A 14778-nucleotide genomic window follows, 5' to 3' on the forward strand; every position below is an offset into this window, starting at 1 on the left:
GTACGAACTCTTTGATAGATCGATCAGAATGAATAGCTTCGAGGTGGTTTCATACCCTATAAACGATTTCTTCTTATGTTCTCCGCTAGATAGGAACTTTGGAGTGATTCTTCATCGCACATTGAGGGATGTTTATGTGATCCAATTATATTAGCATTGTTGAGAGATTGCACTAGTGAAAGTACAGACCCTAGGCCTCATTTTTGAGCATTGCAATACCGTTTTTGTGCTCGTTTACTATTTTCTACCTTGCTGTTTTTATTTATTCAGATTATAAAAATATATTTCTACCATCAATATTACACTTTTATAACCATCTCTTCACCAAACTAGTGCACCTATACAATTTGCCATTGTATTGGGTGTGTTGGGGACACAAGAGATTTCTTATATTTGGTTGCAGGGTTGTTTGAGAGAGACTGTCTTCATCCTACGCCTCCCATGGATTGATAAACCTTAGGTCATCCACTTGAGGGAAAATTGCTACTGTCCTACAAAACTCTGCGCTTGGAGGCCCAACACGAGTCTACAAGAATAAAGTTGCGTAGTAGACATCAAGCTCTTTTCTGGCGCCATTGCCGGGGAGGTGAGTGCTTGAAGGTATATCTTTAGATCTTGCAATTGATTCTTTTAGTTTCTTGTTTTATCACTAGTTTGGTTTGTAAAAGAAAACTACCAAAAATGGAAATGAGGTTGCATCATATTGTTCATCTTTATAATATCTTTCGTGAAAATGATGGAAAGGAAAATTGTGATCAATTGATAGAAGAAGAATTCAATAAAATGTTTGACAAATAATCTTTGAATGATGAGCATGATTGCAATATTATTAGTATGAATTCTTTGAATATACATGATGCTAATGATATGCAAAGCCATAAGTTTGGGGATGCTATGTTTAATGAAGATGATCTTTTTAGTCCTCCAACTTTGAATGATCGAATTTGCTATGATGATTGCATGCCTCCTATCTATGATGAGAACAAAGTTGCTAATTATGATGATTATTGTGATGATACTTATGTTATAAAAGTAGGGATGATTATATTAATAAAACTTGTCATAGTTATGATTACCCTTTTTCTGGACATTACTCTTTTAATGTGGAAACAATTTATAGTATTCGAGTTTCATATGATACTACCACCATTGTGAAGAGAAGAAATTTTCTTGTGTCGAGAGTAACAAAATTTCTATGCTTGTGGATCATGAAAAGAATGCTTTATGTGACGGTTATATAGATGAATCTATTCATGATTGTACTGAAAATTATTATGAGAGAGGAACTTATGCTTCGTGATGCTCTTTTTATGTTTCACTTCTTATCTTTTATGCGAGCATCATTGAAATCATCATGCCTAGCTAAAGGCATGAAAGAAAAGCGCTTGTTGGGAGACAACCCAACACTTTTACCTACTGTTTTTGTGTTCACATGATTAAGCTACTGTAGCAATCATGTTTTATTGCTTTTGTTTCAATAAAGTGCCAAGTAAAGCCTTTGGGGTAGTGTGGATGATAGTTGACTTGATTCTGTCCAAAAACAGAACCTTTTGCGCTCTGTCCAGGAATTTTGAAAATTCACTGGAACGTGCTTTTGATATGAATTTTTTACAGGTGATAGATATACAAATTCCCTATGTTGTCCTAATTTTTCAGAAGTTTTGGAGTAGCAGAAGTATGGTTGGAGTACAGATTACTACAGTCTGTTCTGTTTTTGACAGATTCTGTTTTCAATGCATAGTTTGCTTGTTTCCTAGTTTCTATGGCTTATATTGCTCAATATAAATTGTGGAAATGATATGATAAAGTAGGCATTGTGTGGAAACAATTATGAATCATGTCTTTGGTAGTACCAAAGTGAAATGGTTTGCTCTTTATCATACTAACCTATCTCACGAAGTTCCATTAAGTTTTGTGTGATTGAAGTTTTCAAGTTTTGGGTAAGATGTCGATATGAGGAGAATAAGGAGTGACAAGACCCTAAGCTTGGGGATGCCCAAGGAATCCCAAGGTAATATTCAAGGAAAATCCAAGCAACTAAGCTTGGGTATGCCCCGGAAGGCATCCCCTCTTTCGTCTCCAACATTATCGGTAACCTTACTTGAGGCTATATTTTTATTCGTCACATAATATGAGTTTTGCTTGGAGCGTCATTTTATTTTGTTAGGATTTGCTTTCTGTTACTTAGAATAATGTTTTCCATCTTTATTTTCAATAAAAATGTCAAGGATAGCCTTCACCATGCTTATTTTGCAAGTATACGAGTTGCTGTTCGAAAACAGAAAGTTTATCGCTGTTGCAAAATTTCCCTAGAAAAGTCAGAATATGATTAAGTGTTGAAACTTTTTGCACAGTAAGTTCTAATAAATTTTCTTTGGTGTGGTAAATTTTCATAATTTTTGGAGTTAGGGAAGTATTGATACTCTTGCATTCTTTACAGACTATACTGTTTTGGCAGATTGCTGTTATGTTTGCATATGTTTGCTTGTTTAATGATTCTATTAGAGGATAGGAGTATTAAATATGCAGAGGAATTTAGTATGAAATGTCGAATAATAATTTTAGTGATTTTCTACAGTAGAGAATGATAAGGTTTTTGCATTGGTTTATACTAACTTATCTCACGAGTTCTTGTTGAGTTTTGTGTGGATGAAGCTTTTGAGATTTAGGAAAACCGTGATATGAGAGGAATTAAGGAGATGCAAAAGCTCAAGCTTGGGGGTTGCCCAAGGCACCCCAAGATAATATTTCAAGAAGTCGCAAGCATTTAAGCTTGGGGATGCCCCGATAGGCACCCCACCTTTCTTCTTCAACAATTATTGGTTAGTATAGGTTGAGCCTAAGTTTTTGCTTCTTCACATGAGTTGTGCTATCCTTGAATTGTCATTTTACTTTCATTTTGCTTGCTGTTTTAATAAAATATTTAGATCTGAAAGTTTTAAATAAGATAGAGTCCCCACATAGCTATCTAATTACTTAACTACTCGCATGATCTTCACTTATATATTTTTTGGAGTAGTTTGTCATTTACTCTTGTGCTTCACTTATATCCTATGAGTAAATTGTTGAATGAATTGAATATCATGAAGTTGAAATTATATGTTCATATCATGCCTAGTGGTAGCTTCAAATTGGGTTTAGAAAGTGAAATCTTTTGAAGCTTGACAATCACAATATTTGTCATACAAGCAATTCCTGAATGATTACTATAAGGAAGAGAACTTTCACATGCAAATACACTATCTTGGAAATCTTTTGTGATTGTGAGCCCCCATCAAAATATTATATGCCAAAATTGTTTACGTTGGACAAGGAAGACAACATAATGATTTATGTTTGTTCATATTCACATAGAAGTTATATTGTCATAGATCCTTCAACATGTGGTGCTTGTCCCCCATCTTTGCTAGTCAAAAATTCTGCACCAAGTAGAGATACTACTTGTGCATCCAAAAACGCTTAAACCCAAATCTTATTTTCAAGTGTCCACCATACCTACCTAAGGATTGAGTCGGATCCTTCAAGTAAGTTGTCATCGGTGCAATAAGGCAATAAAAAGTTGCTTCTAAAAGTGTGAGATCATTTAGTGTAAGAGAAAATTGAGCGTTGTATGAACTTGTGATGGTAAAGAATAAAAGCGACAAACTGCATAATAAAGGTTGTCGTCACAAGGGGCAATATAATGTGACGTTCTTTTGCACTAAGGGGTTGAGCATACAAACAAATAATCGCATACAACTTATGCTTCCCACTGCAAAGGGCCTATCTTTTACTTTATGTATTTACTTTTATGCAAGAGTCGAAGTTTTTATCTCTATTCCTTTTTATTTTTCTCCTTTGGCAAGCATCATGTGGTGAGGAAAGATCTAGGCACATATGTCCAGTTGAATATGGGTAGCATGAGTTATTATTGTTGACATCATCCTTGAGGTGAATACATTGGGAGGCAAAACTATGAGCCCTATCTTTCTATGTGTCCGGTTGAAACGTTTTGCTCATGTGGATGCGGTGAGTGTTAGCAATCATAGAAGACTATATGATGGTTGAGTATGTGGAGCTCTTACTTAAACTCTTTTGAATAAGTTGAATTACAATTGCTTGGTGACTGAGAACATAAGTTGTTGAGTTTCAAGAGAATTCATTGTTTGAACATGATGTTATATTATCATTCTTGGATGTTTTACAATCATTTTATAGCAACTTTATATCATTTTTTTGGGACTAACCTATTGACCTAGTGCCCAGTGCCAGTTGGGTTTTTTGCTTGTTTTTTTACATCGCAGGAAATCAATATCAAACAGAGTCCAAACACCACAAAACTTTTTGTCGATTTTTTATGGACCAGAAGACATCTAGTGGGCCAGAGCAACACCTAGGGGTTCCCCGAGGGAGGCACTATTGGGGAACGTAGCAGAAATTCAAAATTTTCTATGCAACACCAAGTTCTATCTATGGAGAAACCAGCAACGAGGGGAAGGAGAGTGCATCTACATACCCTTGTAGATCGCTAAGCGGAAGCGTTCAAGAGAACAGGGTTGAAGGAGTCGTACTCGTCGTGATCCAAATCACTGGAGATCCTAGTGCCGAACGGACGGCACCTCCGCGTTCAACACACGTACAGCCCGGTGACGTCTCCCATGCCTTGATCCAGCAAGGTGAGAGGGAGAGGTTGGGGAAGACTCCGTCCAGCAGCAGCACGACGGCGTGGTGGTGATGGAGGAGCGTGGCAATCCTGCAGGGCTTCGCCAAGCACCGCGGGAGAGGAGGAGTACTTGGGAGAGGGGGAGGGCTGCGCCAGGGGAAGCGTGAAGCTCCCATGTGCCTCCCAACTATATATAGGGGTGGAAGGGGCTGGTTTCTTGCCCTCCAAGTCCATTGGGGCGTTGGCAAAGGTGGGAGGAAAGAAATCCCATCATTTCCTTCCCCACCGATTGTTATCCCCCTTTTTTAGGGATCTTGATCTTATCCCTTCGGGATATGATCTTATTCCTTCTAAGGGGGGATCTTGGTGCACCTTGACCAGGGGTGTGGGGCCTTGCCCCCACTACCCACGTTCATGTGGGTCCCCTCATGCAGGTGGGCCCCACTCCGGAACCTTCTAGAACCTTCTCGGTACAATACTAAAATATCCCGAACATTTTCCGGTGGCGAAAATAGGACTTCCCATATATAAATCTTTACCTCCGAACCATTCCGGAACTCCTCGTGACGTCCGGGATCTCATCCGGGACTCCAAACAACATTCGGTAACCACATACAAACTTCCTTTATAACCCTAGCGTCATCGAACCTTAAGTGTGTAGACCCTACGGGTTCGGGAACCATGCAGACATGACCGAGACGTTCTTCGGTCAATAACCAACAGCAGGATCTGGATACCCATGTTGGCTCCCACATGTTCCACAATGATCTCATCGGATGAACCACGATGTCAAGGACTCAATCAATCTCGTATACAATTCCCTTTGTCTAACGGTATTGTACTTGCCCAAGATTCGATCGTTGGTATACCGATACCTTGTTCAATCTCGTTACCGGCAAGTCTCTTTACTCGTTCCGTAACACATCATCCCATGATCAGCCCCTTGGTCACATTGTGCACATTATGATGATGTCCTACCGAGTGGGCCCAGAGATACCTCTCCATTTACGCGGAGTGACAAATCCCAGTCTCGATTCGTGCCAACCCAACAGATACTTTCGGAGATACCTGTAGTGCACCTTTATAGCCACCCAGTTACGTTGTGACGTTTGGTACACCCGAAGCATTCCTACGGTATCCAGGAGTTGCACAATCTCATGGTCTAAGGAAATGATACTTGACATTTAGAAAAGCTTTAGCATACGAACTACGATCTTTGTGCTAGGCTTAGGATTGGGTCTTGTCCATCATATCATTCTGCTAATGATGTGATCCCGTTATCAACGACATCTAATGTCCATGGTCAGGAAACCGTAACCATCTGTTGATCAACGAGCTAGTCAACTAGAGGCTCACTAGGGACATGGTGTTGTCTATGTACCCACACATGTATCTGAGTTTCCTATCAATACAATTATAGCATGGATAATAAACGATTATCATGAACAAGGAAATATAATAATAACTAATTTATTATTGTCTCTTGGGCATATTTCCAACAGCCTCCCACTTGCACTAGAGTCAATAATCTAGTTCACATCGTCATGTGATTAACATTCACACGTCACATCGCCATGTGACCAACATCCAAAGAGTTTACTAGTGTCATTAAACTAGTTCACACCATCATGTGATTAAGACTCAATGAGTTCTGGGGTTTGGTCATGTTTTGCTTGTGAGAGAGGTTTTAGTCAACGGGTCTGTACTTCGCAAATCTCTAGGTCATTCTGTAAATGCTGCTTCCACGCTCCACTTGGAGCTATTCCAAATGGTTGCTCCACTATACGTATCCGGTTTGCTACTCAGAGTCACTTGGATAGGTGTTAAAGCTTGCATCGACATAACCCTTTAAGCCGAACTCTTTATCACCTCCATAATCGAGAAACATGTCCTTATTTACTCCAAGGACAATTTTTGACCGCTGTCCAATGATCCATTCCTGGATCATTCTTGTACCCCTTGACTGACTCATGGCAAGGCACACTTCCGGTGCGGTACACAGCATAGCATACTGTAGAGCCTACGTCTAAAGCATAGGGGACGACCTTCGTCCTTTCTCTCTTTCTGCCGTGGTCGAGCTTTAAGTCTTAACTTCATACCTTTCAACGCAGGCAAGAACTCCTTCTTTGACTGATCCATCTTGAACACCTTCAAGATCATGTCAAGGTATGTGCTCATTTTGAAAGTACCATTAAGCGTTTTTGATCTATCATTATAGATCTTGATGCTCAATGTTCAAGTAGCTTAATCCAGGTTTTCCATTGAAAAACACTTTTCAAATAACCCTATATGCTTTCCAGAAATTCTACATCATTTCTGATCAACAATATGTCAATAACATATACTCATCAGAAATTCTATAGTGCTCCCACTCACTTCCTTGGAAATACAAGTTTATCATAATCTTTGTATAAACCCAAAATCTTTGATCATCTCATCAAAGCGCACATTCCAACTCCGAGATGCTTACTCCAGTCCTTAGAAGGATCCCTGGAGCCAGCATACCTTTTAGCATCCTTAGGATCGACAAAACCTTTCTGATTGTATCACATACAACCTTTCCTTACGAAGACTGGTAAGAAAACTCGTTTTGACATCCATCTGCCAGATTTCGTAAATGCAGCTAATGCTAACATGATTCCGACGGACCTAAGCATCGCTACAGATGAGAAAATCTCATTGTAGTCAACTCCTTGAACTTGTGAAAAATTCTTCGCCACAAGTCGAGCTTCATAGACGGTGACATCACCGTCCATGTCCGTCTTCTTCTTAAAGATCCATTTATCTCAATGGCTTGCCGATCATCGGGCAAGTCCACCAAAGTCCATGCTTTGTTCTGATACATGGATCCTATCTCGGATTTCATGGCTTCTAACCATTTGTCGGAATTTGGGCCCACCATCGCTTCTCCGTAACTCGTAGGTTCATTGTTGTCTAGCAACATGACCTTCAAGACAGGATTACGGTACCACTCTCAAGTAGTATGCATCCTTGTCACCCTACGAGGTACGGCAGTGACTTGATCCGAAGTTTCATGATCACTATTATAAGCTTCTACTTCAATTGGTGTAGGTGCCACAGGAACAACTTCCTGTGCCCTGCTACACACTAGTTGTAGTGGCGGTTCAATAACCATATCAAGACTCCACCATCCTCCCACTCAACTTTCCGAGAAAAACTTTTCCTCGAGAAAGGACCTGATTCAAGAAACAATCCCTATTGCTTTCGGATCTGAATTAGGAGGTATACCCAACTGTTTTGGGTGTCCTATGAAGATGCATTTTATCCGCTTTGGATTCAAGCTTATCAACCTGAAACTTTTTCACATAAGCATCGCAGCCCCAAGCTTTTAAGAAACGACAACTTAGGTTTCTCCAAACCATAGTTCAAACGGTGTCGTCTCAACGGAATTACGTGGTGCCCTATTTAAAGTGAATGTGGTTGTCTCTAATGCCTAACCCATAAACGATAGTGGTAATTTGATAAGAGACATCATGGTACGCACCATATCCAATAGGGTGCAACTATGATGTTCAGACACACCATCAAACTATGGTGTTCCAGGCGGTATTAATTGTGAAACAATTTCCACAATGTCTTAATTGTGTGCCAAAGCTCGTAACTCAGATACTCATCTCTATGATCATACCATAGACAATTTATCCTCTTGTCATGATGATCTTCAACTTCACTCTGAAATTACTTGAACCATTCAATAATTCAGACCTGTGTTTCATCAAGTAAATATACTCAACATCTACTCGAATCATCTGTGAAGTAAGAACATAACGATATTCACTGCATGCCTCAGCACTCATTGGACTGCACACATCAAAATGTGTTACTTCCAACAAGTTGCTATCTTGTTCCATCTTACTGAAAACGAGGCTTTTAAGTCATCTTGCCCATGTGGTATGATTTGCATATCTCAAGTGATTCAAAATCAAGTGAGTCCAAACGATCCATCTGCATGGAGTTTCTTCATGCGTATACACCAATAGACATGGTTCGCATGTCTCAAACTTTTCAAAAACAAGTGAGTCCAAAGATCCATCAATATGGAGCTACTTCATGCGTTTTATACCAATATGACTCACATGGCAGTGCCACAAGTAAGTGGTACTATCATTACTATCTTATATCTTTTGGCATGAAAATGTGTATCACTATGATCGAGATTCAATAAACCATTCCTTTAGGTGCAAGACCATTGAAGGTATTATTCAAATAAATAGAGTAACCATTATTCTCCTTAAATGAATAATCGTATTGCGATAGACATAATCCAATCATGTCGATGCTCAACGCAAACACCAAATGACAATTATTCAGGTTTAATACTAATCTTGATGGTAGAGGGAGCGTGCGATGTTTGATCATATCAAACTTGGAAACACTTCCAACACATATCGTCAGCTCACCTTTAGCTAGTCTCCATTTATTCCGTAGCTCTTTTATTTCGAGTTACTAACACTTAGTAACCAAACTGGTATCTAATACCCTGGTGCTACTAGGAGTACTAGTAAAGTACACATTAACATAATGTATATCCAATATACTTCTATCGACCTTGCCAGCCTTCTTATCTACCAAGTATCTAGGGTAATTCTGCTCCAGTGGTTGTTCCCCTTATTACAGAAGCACTTAGTCTCGGGTTTGGGTTCAACCTTGGGTTTCTTCACTAGAGCAGCAGCTGATTTGCTGTTTCATGAAGTATCCCTTCTTGCCCTTGCCCTTCTTGAAACTAGTGGTTTCACCAACCATCAACAATTGATGCTCCTTGATTTCTACTTTCGCGGTGTCAAACATCGCGAATACCTCAAGGATCATCATATCTATCCCTGATGTTATAGTTCATCATGAAGCTCTAGCAGCTTGGTGGCAATGACTTTGGAGAAACATCACTATCTCTGGAAGATCAACTCCCACTCGATTCAAGTGATTGTCGCATTCAGACAATCTGAGCACAAGCTCAACGATTGAGCTTTTCTCCCTCAGTTTGCAGGCTAAGAAAATCGTCGGAGGTCTCATACCTCTTGACGTAGGCACGAGCCTGAAATCCCAATTTCAGCCCTCGAAACATCTCATATGTTCCACGATGTTTCGAAAACGTCTTTGGTGCCTCAACTCTAAACCGTTTAACTGAACTATCATGTAGTTATCAAAACGTGTATGTCCGATGTTCGCAACATCCACAAACAACGTTTGGGGTTCAGCACACTAGGCGGTGCATTAAGGACATAAGCTTTCTAATGTCCGCATAATCGCTACTGTCAACTTTCAACTATATTTTCTCTAGGAACATATCTAAACAGTGGAACTAAAGCACGAGCTTACGACATAATTTGCAAAGATCTTTTGACTATGTTCAGGATAATTAAGTTCATCTTATGAACTCCCCTAAGATAGACATCCCTCTAGTCATCTAAGTGATTACATGATCCGAGTCAACTAGGCCGTGTTTGATCATCACATGAGACGGACTAGTCATCATCGGTGAACATCTTCATGTTGATCGTATCTACTATACAACTCATGCGCGACCTTTCGGTCTCTTGTGTTTCGAGCCCATGTCTGTACATGCTAGGCTCGTCAAGTCAACCTAAGTGTTTCGCGTGTGTAAATCTGGCTTACACCCGTTGTATGTGAATGTAAGAATCTATCACACCCGATCATCACGTGGTGCTTCGAAACGACGAACTTTCGCAACGGTGCACAGTTAGGGGGAACACTTTCTTGAAATTTTAATGAAGGATCATCTTATTTACTACCGTCGTTCTAAGCAAATAAGATGCATAAACATGATAAACATCACATGCAATCAAAAAATGACATGATATGGCCAATATCATATTGCTCCTTTTAATCTCCATCTTCGGGGCTCCATGATCATCATCGTCACCGGCATGACACCATGATCTCCATCATCGTGTCTCCATGAAGTTGTCTTGCCAACTTATTACTTCTACTACTATGGCTACCGGTTAGCAATAAATTAAAGTATTTACATGGCGTTGTTCAATGACATGCAGGTCATACAATAAATAAAGACAACCCCTATGGCTCCTGCCGGTTGTCATACTCATCGACATGCAAGTCGTGATTCCTATTACAAGAACATGATCAATCTCATACATCACATATCATTCATTACATTCTTCTTGGCCATATCACATCACATAGCATACCCTGCAAAAACAAGTTAGACGTCCTCTAATTGTTGTTTGCATTTTTTACGTGGCTGCTATGGGTTTCTAGCAAGAACGTTTCTTACCTACGCAAAAACCACAACGTGATATGTCAATTTCTATTTACCCTTCATAAGGACCCTTTTCATTGAATCCGATCCGATTAAAGTGGGAGAGACTGGCACCCGCTAGCCACCTTATGCAACAAGTGCATGTCAATCGGTGGAACCTGTCTCACGTAAGAGTACGTGTAAGGTCGGTCCGGGCCGCTTCATCCCATGATGCCGCCGAATCAAGATTGGACTAGTAACGGTAAGCATATTGAACAACATCAACGCCCACAACTACTTTGTGTTCTACTCGTGCAAAGAATCAACGCAATACACCTAGCTCATGATGCCACTGTTGGGGAACGTAGCAGAAATTCAAAATTTTCTACGCAACACCAAGTTCTATCTATGGAGAAACCAGCAACGAGGGGAAGGAGAGTGCATCTACATACCCTTGTAGATCGCTAAGCGGAAGCTTTCAAGAGAACGGGGTTGAAGGAGTCGTACTTGTCGTGATCCAAATCACTGGAGATCCTAGTGCCGAACGGACGGCACCTCCGCGTTCAACACACGTACAGCCCGGTGACGTCTCCCATGCCTTGATCCAGCAAGGTGAGAGGGAGAGGTTGGGGAAGACTCCGTCCAGCAGCAGCACGACGGCGTGGTGGTGATGGAGGAGCGTGGTAATCCTGCAAGGCTTCGCCAAGCACCGCGGGAGAGGAGGAGTACTTGGGAGAGGGGGAGGCTGCGCCAGGGGAAGCGTGAAGCTCCCATGCGCCTCCCCACTATATATAGGGGTGGAAGGGGCTGGTTTCTTGCCCTCCAGGTCCATTGGGGCGTTGGCAAAGGTGGGAGGAAAGAAATCCCATCATTTCCTTCCCCACCGATTGTTATCCCCCTTTTTTAGGGATCTTGATCTTATCCCTTCGGGATATGATCTTATTCCTTCTAAGGGGGGATCTTGGTTCCTTCCCCCTCAAAAAAAGGGGGGGGGGTCTTGGTGCACCTTGAACAGGGATGTGGGGCCTTGCCCCCACTACCCACGTTCATGTGGGTCCCACCATGCAGGTCGGCCCCACTCCGGAACCTTCTAGAACCTTCCCGGTACAATACCGAAAAATCCCGAACATTTTCCGGTGGCCAAAATAGGACTTCCCATATATAAATCTTTACCTCCGGACCATTACGGAACTCCTCGTGACGTCCGTGATCTCATCCGGGACTCCGAACAACATTCGGTAACCACATACAAACTTCCTTTATAACCCTAGAGTCATCGAACCTTAAGTGTGTAGACCCTACGGGTTCGGGAACCATGCAGACATGACCGAGACATTCTCCGGTCAATAACCAACAGCGGGATCTGGATACCCATGTTGGCTCCCACATGTTCCACGATGATCTCATCGGATGAACCACAATGTCAAGGACTCAATCAATCCCGTATACAATTCCCTTTGTCTAACGGTATTGTACTTGCCCAAGATTCAATCGTCGGTATACCGATACCTTGTTCAATCTAGTTACCGGCAAGTCTCTTTACTCGTTCCGTAACACATCATCCCGTGATCAACCCCTTGGTCACATTGTGCACATTATGATGATGTCCTACCGAGTGGGCCCAGAGATACCTCTCCATTTACACGGAGTGACAAATCCCAGTCTCGATTCGTGCCAACCCAACAGATACTTTCGGAGATACCTGTAGTGCACCTTTATAGCCACCCAGTTACGTTGTGATGTTTGGTACACCCAAAGCATTCCTACGGTATCCGGGAGTTGCACAATCTCATGGTCTAAGGAAATGATACTTGACATTTAGAAAAGCTTTAGCATACGAACTATGATCTTTGTGCTAGGCTTAGGATTGGGTCTTGTCCATCATATCATTCTGCTAATGATGTGCCATGGTCAGGAAACCGTAACCATCTGTTGATCAACGAGCTAGTCAACTAGAGGCTCACTAGGGACATGGTGTTGTCTATGTACCCACACATGTATCTGAGTTTCCTATCAATACAATTATAGCATGGATAATAAACAATTATCATGAACAAGGAAATATAATAATAACTAATTTATTATTGTCTCTAGGGCATATTTCCAACAGGCACAACCCACCAGGGTGCGCCTAGGGGGCCAGGAGCGCCCAGGTGGGTTGTGCCCACCTTGGTGGCCTCCCGCACCCCCTATTTTCCCTATAAAATCCCAAATATTCGAAAAACCCTCGGGGTTAACCTAGATCAGAAGTTCCGCCGCCGCAAGGCTCTGTAGCCACCAAAAACCAATCTAGACCCCATTCCGGCACCCTGTCGCAGGGGGAAATCATCACTGGTGGCCATTTTCATCATCCCGGCGGCCACCATGATGAGGAGGGAGTAGTCCACCCTCGGGGCTGAGGGTTTGTACCAATAGCTATGTGTTTAATCTCTCTCTCTCTCTCTCTCTCTCTCTCTCGTGTTCTTAAGATGGCACAATCTTGATGTATTGCTGGCTTTGTTAATGTAGTTAGATCATATGTTGTTTTCCCCTCTCTATCTTGTTGTGATGAATTGAGTTTTTTTCCCTTTGAGATTTCATTGTTATCGGATTGAATACTTTTATGGATGTGAGAGCACTTGATATATGTCTTGCATATGAATACTCATGGTGATAATGGGGTATCATATTGATTCACTTGTTATGTGTTTTGACATTCAACTCGCGGATTCCCGCGGTGACATTGGGGTAATCTATGCATAGGGGTTGATGCACGTTCTCATCTTTTGTTTCTCCGATAGAAATCTCGTGACACTCTTTGAGGTTCTTTGTGTTGGATTGAGTATTATGAATCTGAAATTATTTGGTGTTATTTTAGTACGAACTCTTTGATAGATCGATCGGAAAGAATAGCTTCAAGGTGGTATTGTACCCTACAAACGATTTCTTCTTAAATTCTCCGCTAGATAGGAACTTTGGAGTGATTCTTCATCGCACATTGAGGGATGTTTTTGTGATCCAATTATATTAGCATTGTTGAGAGATTGCACTAGTGAAAGTACGGACCCTAGGCCTCATTTTCAAGCATTCCAATACCGTTTTTGTGCCCGTTTACTATTTGCTACCTTGTTGTTTTTATTTATTTAGATTATAAAAATATATTTCTACCATCAATATTACACTTTTACCACCATCTCTTCACTGAACTGGTGCACCTATACAATTTGCCATTGTATTGGGTGAGTTGGGGACAAGAGATTCTTGTATTTGGTTGCAGGGTTGTTTGAGAGAGACCATCTTCATCCTACGCCTCCCATGGATTGATAAACCTTAGGTCATCCACTAGAGGGAAAATTGCTATTGTCCTACAAAACTCTGTGCGTGGAGGCCCAACATGAGTCTACAAGATTAAAGTTGCGTAGTGGACATCAAGGGACGTCCCCGAGCTGAACGTGTGCAGAATGCGGAGGTGTCGTGCATTAGGTACTTGATCGGTTGAAGTGCGAAGAAGTTCGACTACATCAACCGCATTGTGAAATGCTTCCGCTTACGATCTTCGTAGGTATGTAGACACACTCTCCCCCTCGTTGATATGCATCTTCATGGATAGATCATTGCGTGTGCGTAGAAAGAATTATTTTTTCCATGCAACCGATTCCCAACAGAATATAGTCTTGGAACTCAAGTGATGTAATTGCTACCTTCTCTTCTTCGTCATAGTTGTGGAGACAGAAAATCTTATCCACTTTTAATGCCCATGAGAGGTAGTCTTCGGGATCGGTGCTTCCGGAGAACTTTGGCATGTTGAAACCGATCTTGCCGTAGTGTTGCTCGTCATAATGCCAATATTGTCGTCACTCATGTCTTGGAGGTGGGTCTTCGTCCTCGTGCTCCTCTTGCTCCACTTGATTGTCTTGAC

Source organism: Triticum aestivum, chromosome 6B (assembly GCF_018294505.1).
Source record: "Triticum aestivum cultivar Chinese Spring chromosome 6B, IWGSC CS RefSeq v2.1, whole genome shotgun sequence".
NCBI classification, from domain to species: domain Eukaryota; kingdom Viridiplantae; phylum Streptophyta; class Magnoliopsida; order Poales; family Poaceae; genus Triticum; species Triticum aestivum.